This window comes from Sceloporus undulatus, chromosome 3 (assembly GCF_019175285.1).
Source record: "Sceloporus undulatus isolate JIND9_A2432 ecotype Alabama chromosome 3, SceUnd_v1.1, whole genome shotgun sequence".
NCBI classification, from domain to species: Eukaryota; Metazoa; Chordata; class Lepidosauria; order Squamata; family Phrynosomatidae; genus Sceloporus; species Sceloporus undulatus.
The window spans coordinates 120,432,588-120,444,445 of NC_056524.1; positions in this window are offsets into that span (position 1 = coordinate 120,432,588).

Sequence of the window (11,858 nt, forward strand, 5' to 3'; positions counted from 1 at the left end):
TTTCCATCAAGATGAGTAGCTTCTGTAGGCTAATAATATTATATATAATCTCAGTTTCATTTGTCTCTAGGGACAGAAATAGAAAATATTTGAAAAATGGTCAAAAATGTGTTTCAAGATTTATTGTGGGCAAGATTTGTGCCTTGTTTACTTTAAAAAATAGCATTTTATGTGAAACAAACAGAATATTCTGCAGAGAAAATTATATTTTTGTTCAGATATATTTTCTGCACAAGATATGCTGTTTCCTTGGCAGAAAATGGCATGTGAATTTTGTGCAGAATAATCCTGATTTTTGGACAGTCTTTGAAAACTGTGCACTGGGAGAAATTGCTAAAACAACTAACTCTTATATGATGCCGGTAGTGCAGCCAGAATATTTTGAGTTAGATCCCAGAGTGCTCCAGAATGACTCGGGCTAACATCCTTTCATAGATCGGTAAAATTAGTCCCCAGCTTGTTGCGGCCAAGTGGCTTACAGATTGTAAACTTCTTACAGAGTGCTGAGATCACTTTTAAGCGGTATAGAAATGTAAAAGTTATTGCTATTCTTGCCTTCTAGAACAAAATTAGCAAAGAATTCTATCACTGTGGGCCAGCTCAGGCATGAGTTTTGGAGATTATCACACTAGCAAATCAGCCAGCCTGAGAACAGGCTGAGCAAGGTCTGAAATTTTTGAACATTTGCTAAGATCGGGTGTTATCACACACCACCATGCTCAGGTTGGAGGTATTGCATCCCATTCTTAGCCATCCCAACACTGATCCCATCCATTCTTCTCCTTTATAATAAATGGTTAACTCCCTTCTTTGTGAAGGATGGGAGAAGGACAGGTTAGAGTCAGAATGGCTAAGATTGGGATGTGATACCTCTGATTTGCTCACGGATGTAACACCCGATCTTAGCAAATTTTCCCCAAATTTCAACCTGTGCTCAGCCCATTCTCAGGCTGGCCAATTTGCAGTTGTGATAATCTCCTTTGTTGTTCCTTTGTTTTGTTTTTTCCATGGAGAGCGGGAAGTGGTAATAGAGGTGATATTTAAATCTCAATTCAAGGGAGACGATATTCAAATGGCATTATAATGGTTGTGCAATAACATCTAAAATCCACAAAACAGCAATATCTTTATTGTGCCAGTGAAAAATACACAAAATACATCACACAAGTGTGGTGTAGTGGTTTATGTGTTGGACTATGACTCTGGAGGCCAGGGTTCAAATCTATGTTTGGTCATGGAAACCTACTAATGACCTTGGGCAAGTCAAAATCTCACAACTTCAGTGGATGGCAAGGGCAAACCCCCTCTGAAGAAACTTGCGAAGAAAACATCATAATATTGTCTCCATAAGCTGGAAATGACTTTAAGGAACACAGCAACAAGAAGAAGATTTTACAGCTCCATTAGCTTCTTCGTCAAGTAAAGATGATAACAAAATACAGACGTTTAAATATAGGAGCCTGCATATATGACCTCCCTCACTTTTAATAATTACTCAAACCCTAGCGCTAGGCACATTTCATTTCAGACTTCAGTGGTACTTTCCACTGTATCTATGTAGGGAATGTAGCAATGCTACATTTCTCAAATAACCTTCCTTTTTATACATTCCAGCTGATTATAATATATCTCTTCACTAAAGAGGACAACATATTTCATTTTTACCATGATTGTAATATTAGGCAATGTGTGTCTGTCTCTTAAATGTTTTGGTACAGTGTGCAGAATATTGTCAGTGGTGTCAAGGTAACCAAGAGAACATAAAACTTTTCTGTGCTATTTTTACAACAGAGGTGAGTTTTTATTATTTTCAGTAGTACTTAGCTTGCTTACATAAAGTGGATGCCATAGAAAGGCTATATGAATGGAAGCACTACCTTGTATTTCAGGGCAGAAAAGAAGCTGCAAGGAGGTTCAGTGTGTACACTAGAGTGGATGAGGGCATGGAGAAGTAGGATTCATGTTGGATGTTGCTGGTCAGGCTTTAGTGAGATACATCCAAGTGTGCTTTCCCAATAAATAAGTAAATAAATAGAAACTGAAGAAAATTGACTGAAGTTACTTTTGTACCTCATAAGAGATATTTGAATGAATGTTACATTTTATATGGAACTAGTTATGTTATTCATTACTCTGAGAATCCAGTAGGTCATTATTGCTTGTTACTGCTGACCAGAAAGTAATTTCTTTGGTTAATTGTTGCTAACACATTAGCATTTCTGTTAGTACTGGATAATTTAAAAAATACAGGAAAATACTCTCTGGTTCTCCTTCTCTAATTATGATCATTCTGAATGGACTACAGCGCGCCCGCCATCCACGTGAGTCCTTCTCAGCTACAGCACAGACCATCTCAGTCCCCTCCACCTTCCAGAGAAGGGAGAGGAGAAATAGCTAGGAGGAAGAGGAAAGGAAAAGTCATTCATGTGAGTCCATCTCAGCACTGGCAAAAACCATCTCAGCCCCCTCCACCTTGCAGAGAGAGGAGAAAACAGAGAGGATGGACAAGGAAAAGCAAACATGGGCCAGAAGACAGATGAGAAACTAAAATAAAGAAGGATATGAGGGGGGAAGGAAAAAGCAGTGAGTAGAGAGTAGTAGGGTAGGGGAACAATCAATTCAACAACAATGGGAGGAGGGAGAATGATGTAGGAAAACAACTACTGGGTAGCAGCAGTAGTGCTGATGACACTATAGAGAAGAACAGCAGTGGCATAATAGCTAACACTCGTTAGCACTGCGCACAGGGACATAAAGGTGGTCCTCCTTGTGTAACCCCCCACCTAGAGATCCCTGTGAGGAGACATCGAAAATGTCACACAGGCAGGACAAGAGCACTAACAGAGAGATAGTTAGGAACAAAAGAAAAACACACTTGCAAGAAGAGCTAAGGGCAGTCAAAGTGATGAAGCAAGCAGTAAATACTCTCAGAAAGACAAACCCCATCAGAAGCAGCACATAAAATAGGGACATGGAATGTGAGAAGCATGAGCTGAGGGAAGCTGGACATAGTGAAAATGAACTATAGCAATGAACATAGCAGTATTGTGGGTGAGTGAGTTAAAATGGACAGGAATGGGCCACTTGGAATCATACAACCACACAGTGTTATATCAGGGAATGAAAAGACAATAAGAAACGGTGGCTTTCATACTAAGAAAAGATGTTGTAAAAGCAGCCAGAGGATACAATGCAAAATCAGACTGAATCATCTCAATAAGGTTCCATCAAAATTCAAGTATATGCACCAAACATTGAGGCAGAACAAGAAGAAATTGATAGATGTTATGAAGGAGTACAGGAAGAAACTGATAACACAGTAACACAGGATGTCAAACTGATCATTAGAGATTGGAATGCAAAGGTTGGAAGTAAAGAAGAATAAAAAACAGTAGGCAGATTTTGACTAGGCAAAAGGAGTAATAGAATCATGGAGTTTGAAGACACCACAAGGGCCATCCAGTCCAACCCCCTGCCATGCAGGAGCTCACAATCAAAGCATCCCCGACAGATGGCCATCCAGCCTCTGTTTAAAGAGCTCTAAGGAAGGAGACTCCACTACACTCCGAGGGAGTGTGTTCCACTGTCAAACAGCCCTTACTGTCAAGAAGTTCCTCCTATTGTTGCGGTGGAATCTCTTTTCCTTTAACTTGCATCCATTGTTCTGGGTTCTGTTCTCTGGAGCAGCAGAAAACAAGCTTACTCCATCCTCAATATGTCATCCCTTCAAATATTTAAACAGGGCTATCATATCACCTCTTAACCTTCTCTTCACCAGGCTAAACATCCCCAGCTCCCTAAGTCATTCCTCATAGGGCATGGTTTCCAGACCCTTCACCATTTTAGTTGCCCTCCTTTGGACATGCTCTAGTTTCTCCACATACTTTTAAAATGTTGAGGTGGAATCTCTTTTCCTGTAGCTTGCAGCCATTGTTCCGGGTCCTAGTCTCTGGAGCAGCAGAAAACAATGAAGCAGGTGAGAGCCTGATAGATTTTTGTGAAGCCAACAACCTATTTCTTGCAAACACATTTTTAATACAACTAGAGAAAAGGTTATACACATAGCCAACAAAAAACCAAATAGATTACATAATTGGAAGTAAAAGATGGTGAAGCTCCATACTTGTGGCCAAGTAGCTGATTGTGGAACAGATCATGAACTACTCATTACAAAAATAAAAGTAAAACTCAAGAAGAAAACAAAACCAGTCATCGTACCAAAATACAATTTAAACAACATTTCCACAGAATCCATTGACAATATAAGAAACAGATTTGCAGTACTAAAAATAATAGCTCATGAACTGGAAGAGGTTTGGTCTGAAGTCAGGGACCTAATAAAAGAATAATGAATAAAAACACTTCCAACAGACAGAAGGAAAGTGAAGAAACCATGGATGACAGATAAAATGCTACAAGCAATAAAGGAAAGAAGAGAAACGAAACCAAAAGGAGATAGGAATAAACTAAGAACCATGAACACAACAGTACAACAGCTAGTGCACAAAGATAAGGAAATAAGTACAACAACAAATGTAGAGAAAAAGAAGACAACAACAAAAAGGGAAGAACAAGAGACGTATTCCAAAAGATTTTAGAAATCAAAGGAAAGTTCAAACCAAGGACTGAGTTGCTTTACAATATTAAAAATAACATAATTCAAGACCAGGAAGGAATAAAATGATGATGGATGCAATACACAGAAGAATTATATAAAAGAGATGACAACATGAAGGACACATGGAACAAAGAGCCATATGAAGTTGAACCCCAAATTCTGAAAACTGAGATGGAAGCTGCATTAAAGGAAATGCCTGAAAACAAGACTCCAGGAATAGATTATTTTCCAATAGAACTGCTGCAGTTCACACTGACAGAGCCAACTGTAGTGCTAACCAACATATGTCAACAGATATGGGAAACAAAACGATGGTCAACAAATTCGAAGCAATTAATATACATCCCCATCTACAAAAAATAAGACAGAAGAGACTGCAGCAACTATCGAACCATAGCATTAATCTCCGATGCAAGCAAAATCATGCTCAAAGCCTTTGACTGCATAGATCACGAAAGGCTATGGGATGCCCTTAAAGACATGGAGTGCCCACACATCTGACAGTCCTGATGAGGAATCTGTACTCAGAACAGGAGGCTACTGTCAGGACAGAACACAGAGAAACAGAATGGTTCCTAATTGGCAACGGAGTCAGACAAGGCTGCATCCTTTCACCCTACCTATTCAACTTATATACAGAACACATTGTAAAGAAAGCAGGCTTGAACATAGAAGAGGGAGGAGTAAAAATAGGATGAAATATCAACAATCTGAGATATGCTGACAACACCATAATGCCAGCAGAGAACCTCACAGTGCTGAAACTAAGGAAGATTAAAGAAGAAAGTGCAAAGGCAAGCTTACAGTTGAACATAAAGAAAACAAAAAATAATGACCACAGAGAACGTACACACATTCCAACTAAACAATGAGGAAATAAAAATAGTAAAAGAGTTCTCATATCTGGCATCAAACATTGATTGGAATGGTTGCTGCAGCTAGGAAATCAGAAGAAGATTAATAATGAGGTGAGTAGATATGAAAGAACTAGGAAAGATCCCAAATGCAAAGACATACAACTTAGCACAAAAGTCAGAATCATACAAGCCATTGTATTCCCTATTTCCATGTATGGATGTAAGAGTAGGACAGGAAAGAAGGAAGATAGGAGGAAAATCAACTCATTTGAGATGTGGTACTGGAGAAGATTGCTGAGGATTCCATGGACAGCCAAAAGGGCAAACAAATGGGTCCTAGAGTAGATCAAGCCAGAAATATCCCTAGACGCCAAGATAACAAGACTTAGACTTCATGAGAAGGCATGAATTGTTGGAAAAGACAATAATGTTAGGAAAGCTGGAGGGAAGTAGAAAGAGAGGAAGGCCACGTGCTAGATGGATGGACTTTATTAAAGAAACCACAAATATGAGTTTGCGGGAGCTGGGCAGAGCTGTTGAGGACAGGGAGCCTGGAGATGTCTCATATGTAGATGAGTAAATGCAATGTGTAGAGATCGATGTGAAAGCAGTTAACAATGACAGGTTCCTAGGGATGCAAATATCCATAAATTGTTTTCTTGGAGGAAAGAATGAAAAATTTACATTGGAGTTTATCAAATGGGAGGAATTTCTCTTAAATTCGAAAAGAAATTGGGGCCAGAACGCATTCACTTAAAGTCGCTAGTTTCGCGCAATTATGTGAATATGCATTGCATTCAAACTGGCTCCCCATTGCCTGAAAATAGCATGCCATTGCCCGAATTTGTGTGTGGCAGTCTATCACGCAATAACGTTAAACCCCATGATTGCGTTCAGATTGCCATCAGATTATACTTCTAATTTCCCTTATATGATAAACTCCATTGTCACTGCAAGAAATCATTGAAAACTTCACAGTTTTTGGTTGGTTTTTAAGGGTATTCATAGTTCTGGACTCTTTATATGAAAAAACTATGCAGATTATGTCAATGCAAAGTACTTGGCACTGCCAATCAGTATGACTTGGGAACTTCAGCTAGTATAAAATGCCACAACTCAACTGTTGAGCAAAGCATAACACAAAACTATATATCACTATTCGTAAAGGATTTCCATTGGCTGTCAATATGCTTCCAGGCAGAATTCAAGGTGCTGCTAATGATATTTCAAACCCTATATGGCTTAGGACCTTGGTACGTGAAGGTATGTGTCTTCCTATATATGCCTGCTTGAGAATGGAGATAGGCTAAAGAGGGCTTCATCTATGAAATACTGTTTTTGTTCCTTTTTCCCCCATGTAGGTCAAATCCCAAACTGTGACAATTCCCACCTGTTTATGATTCTCTTTATCACCATTCTCAACATGCAAGAAACACATTTTGGACCATTTTAAAACATATTTTTGAATATTCTTTCCATCTTTGTTCATTTCTAATATGAAATAGAAGTTCTGATGCATCAGCCTCACATGGCATGTAACAGCAGAGTTTGGAAAAGTAACTTTGCAAGTCCCGGAATCCCCCACTGTACAAGCTGGCTGGGAGGATTTGGATAGTTATAGTCTAAAAAATTATCTTTCTAAGCTCTGCTGAATAAGGTGAACCTATGCAAAGACAGGGATGCCAAACAGGATTTTATTGGGCTTTGGTGTTCTAGAGAATCAGGCTGACAGGACCATGTCCAGGGGAATAAAGTACTTTAAGAGAAGCATAGTGGAGACACACTGCTCAAGTGCATATAAGAGCTAGTAAATACACTTCAATAGCTTTTTATATAGCTACCAAATTATGCATGTATTCTGTGTTTGCATTGATTCAGTAGACTCTGTTTATTCCAAATAAGTCATTACTGTCAATCAAGCAAATGATACATATTTCTGAAATATTTATATGTAACCAATTACATATTTAATCAAGTAAATAAAAGGCCTGTTTAAAAAATCATGCAAGTCTCTGAACGGTTTAGCAGTTATTTCCCTACAATATGTTGAATTTTATATAAATATGCAACTATAACCAATGTATATTTATTTGAATTATGAAGCCATTTAGTTTGAGAACCCTGTGTCTGCCTCGTTTTATATCACCAGATGAATATTTCTAAAATTACTTCTGTGTTATTAGTTAGAGTTAAAGTACTTTTAAACAGCAAGTGCATGGTTGGTTTGAAAAAAATCCTAGGCCACTAGCATGACAAAAAAGCCTAGGTAATGAGAAACCAAGTGGGGAGGGATCTAATGTCATCTTTGATAGATTTATTTTGCCATGACTATTTGTAGATTTCAATCCACTTATTCAGATGTGTTCATATCCACAAAAACCCATCAACTCCCAAAATGTATGCTTTAATCAGGTTTGTCTTAAAGGTGCAGCTAGATTCTTTGTGTCCCTCCCCTTGTTCCCTTTCACACTGAAACAGACTATCATGTCTGTTTGAAAACTGAATAATGGAAAAAATGGGAAACAGTTTTATACGAGGATATCCACATAAGTTAATGGTCTCCTGTTCGTGATTTCACATTTAAAATGCTGGCCACTATTTATTCTGATAGCTATTTATTGGTGAACGGAGTGTGCTATTAACAAACAGTAGAAGTTAACACACATCCCAACAGGCCTTTTAAGGAATGTTTCTGAATGCTAGAAAAATAGCAATTTACTCATGGAAACTTTCCTAACTTAGGCAGGCTCATGCACCAAGATACAGTGGCGGGGTACAGACCGCCGCTTTGCGGCGGTCTGCTGCCGCCGCCAGTAGGTCCGCGGGGGAGCCGGAGCCTTCAGACGGCCCGACTCCCGCGCGGACCGAAAAAAGAAGCTCCAAAATGGAGCTTCTTTTTTCGTCGCGTTTGCAACGTAGCGAGGCGCCAGGGGCGCGCTCGCTACGTCAGCAGCGGTGCGACGCGTACGGACGCTAAGCGTCCGATACGCAAAGATGGCGCCGGCCATGTAGAAGGGCCGGTGCCATCTTGTACGGACGGAGTCCGTACTAGGCCATGGGGCGTCTAAAAGAGACGCCCCTTTTTTAAAATGGGACGTCCTCTGGACGTCCCAAATGGCAGTGCAGAAAGCACCAGTGTTTCAGATAGCCTGGCCCAACCCATATCGACCTTTACAGCTGATTGTCAGTACTTTGATATCTGGAAGTGAAGCTGTTGTAACAGGGAGTTCCCCCCCCCCCCCCCGTAGCCAGGTTTCTCACTGTGTCTAAAGAAGAGTAATATACATTTTCCAAATGATATGTTTCCTTTCCAAGAACTGCCACCTTCTAGACAGGGATGCCACTACTAGTGTGGAAAAGAACCACATCTTTATTTTGTTTACATTAGTTTCATTTTCCCAAACAGCATAACAGTAAACCTATGAGTAATGGATTCAGTGCCCTTATAACAATATTCTAATCGCACCAGAAAAACACATGAGGATATGGATGTGATGATGACGGTGATGATAACAATAAAAATGGTGATGGGTTATGAGTATGCACTCCTTGCAACAATTATGATAGTTAACACTGTAAACTTTTCTCCCATCCTCTCTAAAGCACAATACATATATACCTTTGTATGCACAATAGTGTAGGGATGACTTAAATTATAACCACACTGCTTTGAATAATGCTGAAAAGTTCAGGGGCAAGAGTTTGCCAAAGGTTAGATGAAGATGTGTGAGAAAACACCTGATAGACTATGGCGGGTTATAGACCGCCGCTCTGAGGCGGTCTCCCACTGGCGCCATTTGCTCCGTGAGGGAGCCGCAGCAGCCACACCGCGCGGCTCCGGCGCGGAGCAAAAAAGAAGCTCCATTTTGGAGCTTCTTTTTGCGGCGCCTGTATGATGTCGCGAGGCACCTGGGGCGGACTCGCGACATCATAGACGCCGCGCGACGTCCGGATGCACAGCGTCCGATATGTAAAGATGGTGGTACCCATATGAACAGGGCGCCACCATCTTGTACGTATTCTATACGTACTAGGGTTAGGGGGGGTGCGGAAGCACCGCCCCTTCCTAACCCTAGTACATATAGAATACGTACTAAATGGCGGTGTGTAACCCGCCTATGTATGGCAAAATGATTAACTGCATTCATCTGGTGTGTAGAACCACTGTGTCAATCAGAGGTACTGGTGGTATGCCAAAATAATTGTTAGAAGATCAGACATATCACCCACAAGTGGGTTGTTATCTTTTAAAAAATGGTTTTGTGATATCAAAAAGGCATGTTCATGCACACACACACACACACACACACACACACACACACACACACAATTAATTTAAGTGCCTAGTAACAAATGTGTCTACCCATATGTAAAATCTACAGTGGGGAAAATGTGTGTGGGGAGGGAGTTATTTAACCTAGAGATTACAAGATTGTAACAGCTAGTGGGCTGGTTGTGTTTCCAAGTGATCTCATGTCATTTCACATTACTTAGTGATGGCAGTTGTGGTTATTTAGAATTACAAGATAATTTGGCCAACTTCCAAAATAAATAAGCCATTCCTAAAATGTCTCAATGCATTTATTGTGCTTGAGTGATTGGAAGGTTTTTTTTTTAAGTTTAATGCTTAAGAATAATTTCATCTAGCAGCAGGAGGTAGTTAGACTTGTAACCAAACTCTTCTAGTGATTCATCTTAATAAGCCTATGTGAAAAAGGATAGTTAATTTTAATTACTAGAGAAAAATCAATTGGCTTATGGATCAGTACTTGAGCTTTCTATAGGCTTATTTAAAGCTAGAAGCTATTGGCTTATTATTGCTATTTTTACCTAAACTTTCAAAAAGAAACAATTGACGAATTCAATGTCTACATTCCAAAAGCAAAATGATGCACTCGAAGGAAGCAGTCAAGATAGCATCCGCAGACCCAGCAGTCAGTATAGTGAAGTCAAAGGCTTTCACGGCTAGTATCCATATTTTTTGTGGGATATTCAGGCTACGAGGCTATTTTCTCGGAGACCTTATTCCTGATGTTTCTCCAGCATCTGTGGCTGTCATCTTCAGAGAATGCTAGCATGGAAGATAGTGGGGTATTTGCAGCAAATGCAAATACAAGTGCAAATGAAAATTACCCAGGGAGAGGTGGATTTCCCAGCAGACAATGGATCATTAATTAAATAGACACCCTGAGTCCTTGCCATTCAACAACAAACTAATACACATATTAACATGTAAATCACTTCCTCTCAATCAACAGTATACATACCACAGTCTCTTCTATGCCAGCATTCTCTGAAGTTGCCAGCCAAAGATGCTGGTGAAATTTCAGGAATAAACTCTTCTAGAACATGTCCTCATATCCTGAAAAACCCACAAGAAATAAGGGGCTATACAGATTGCCTCTTTCCTGGCTGGATAGTGGCTGTGGCAACCTCACGCCACAGCCCTGATCTAGCCTTTGGAGGGTGCAAAAAAGAGCCGCAAAAAGCAGCTCTTTTTTGCACCCTCTAAAGGGTGTCACAGCAGTGCCAGAGGTGTGTCATGATGCTATGCGTCATCTGGAGTGGCATGCAGCATCATGCCACCCCGGGGTGGAGTCAGGGCATGCATTGTCAGGGTGCTGCATCCTGACTCCACCCACAGGCTGGTCTTTTGGGCCAGTTTGTATAAGGCCTACGTCAGTATAGTGCTTTCTATTTATCCATTAGGAGCACATTTTGTTGGAGTGAAAAAGGTTCCAACTTTGGTCACAACTATGTTTGGTTCATAGCATGGTTCTGGATCCAGGTATTGGTTGACCTACCAGCCACTAGATGGAAACTTATCCATCAATTAATCCTTCTGGCAGATGATGGAAAATCATTCAGCAAGCCTGGCTGCTGGGTATTGCTGGGATGACTCATATGGAAGCCACTGTGTGGTTCCCCTGTCACCTAGTAGTGAAGCAAGGCCAAATGCCCTTGAACTAGTGTGAGCTGGTTGGCTATATCCCCAAAATTCCTTATAGGGACCCTTCAGATGGTCCCCATCTACCCTTAAATTGGAGACAACTTCCCCAGATGAAATAATTGCCAATGTTGTGACAATCAATACTGCCAGTGTCATGCTGCCACCAACCAACAATCATCTATATGAAATCTCCAAAGCTGTGGGAGTATGTTTAGGGACAACTGAAGCTCACTAACTGTTTGTATGGTGCATAAAATTGTTTATATAGCCCAGAAGGAGACATCATTGAAACCTCTGCTTATTCCTGAGCTCTGTCCCCATACAGCCAACCAGCTGCCTCTGACTGTCTGATCTCCCCACTCCATAGCAGATCCTTGGCAAACCACATGGGCTTCTGGGAGCACAAAACATCTCTGGTGCCTGGAAAATGCTA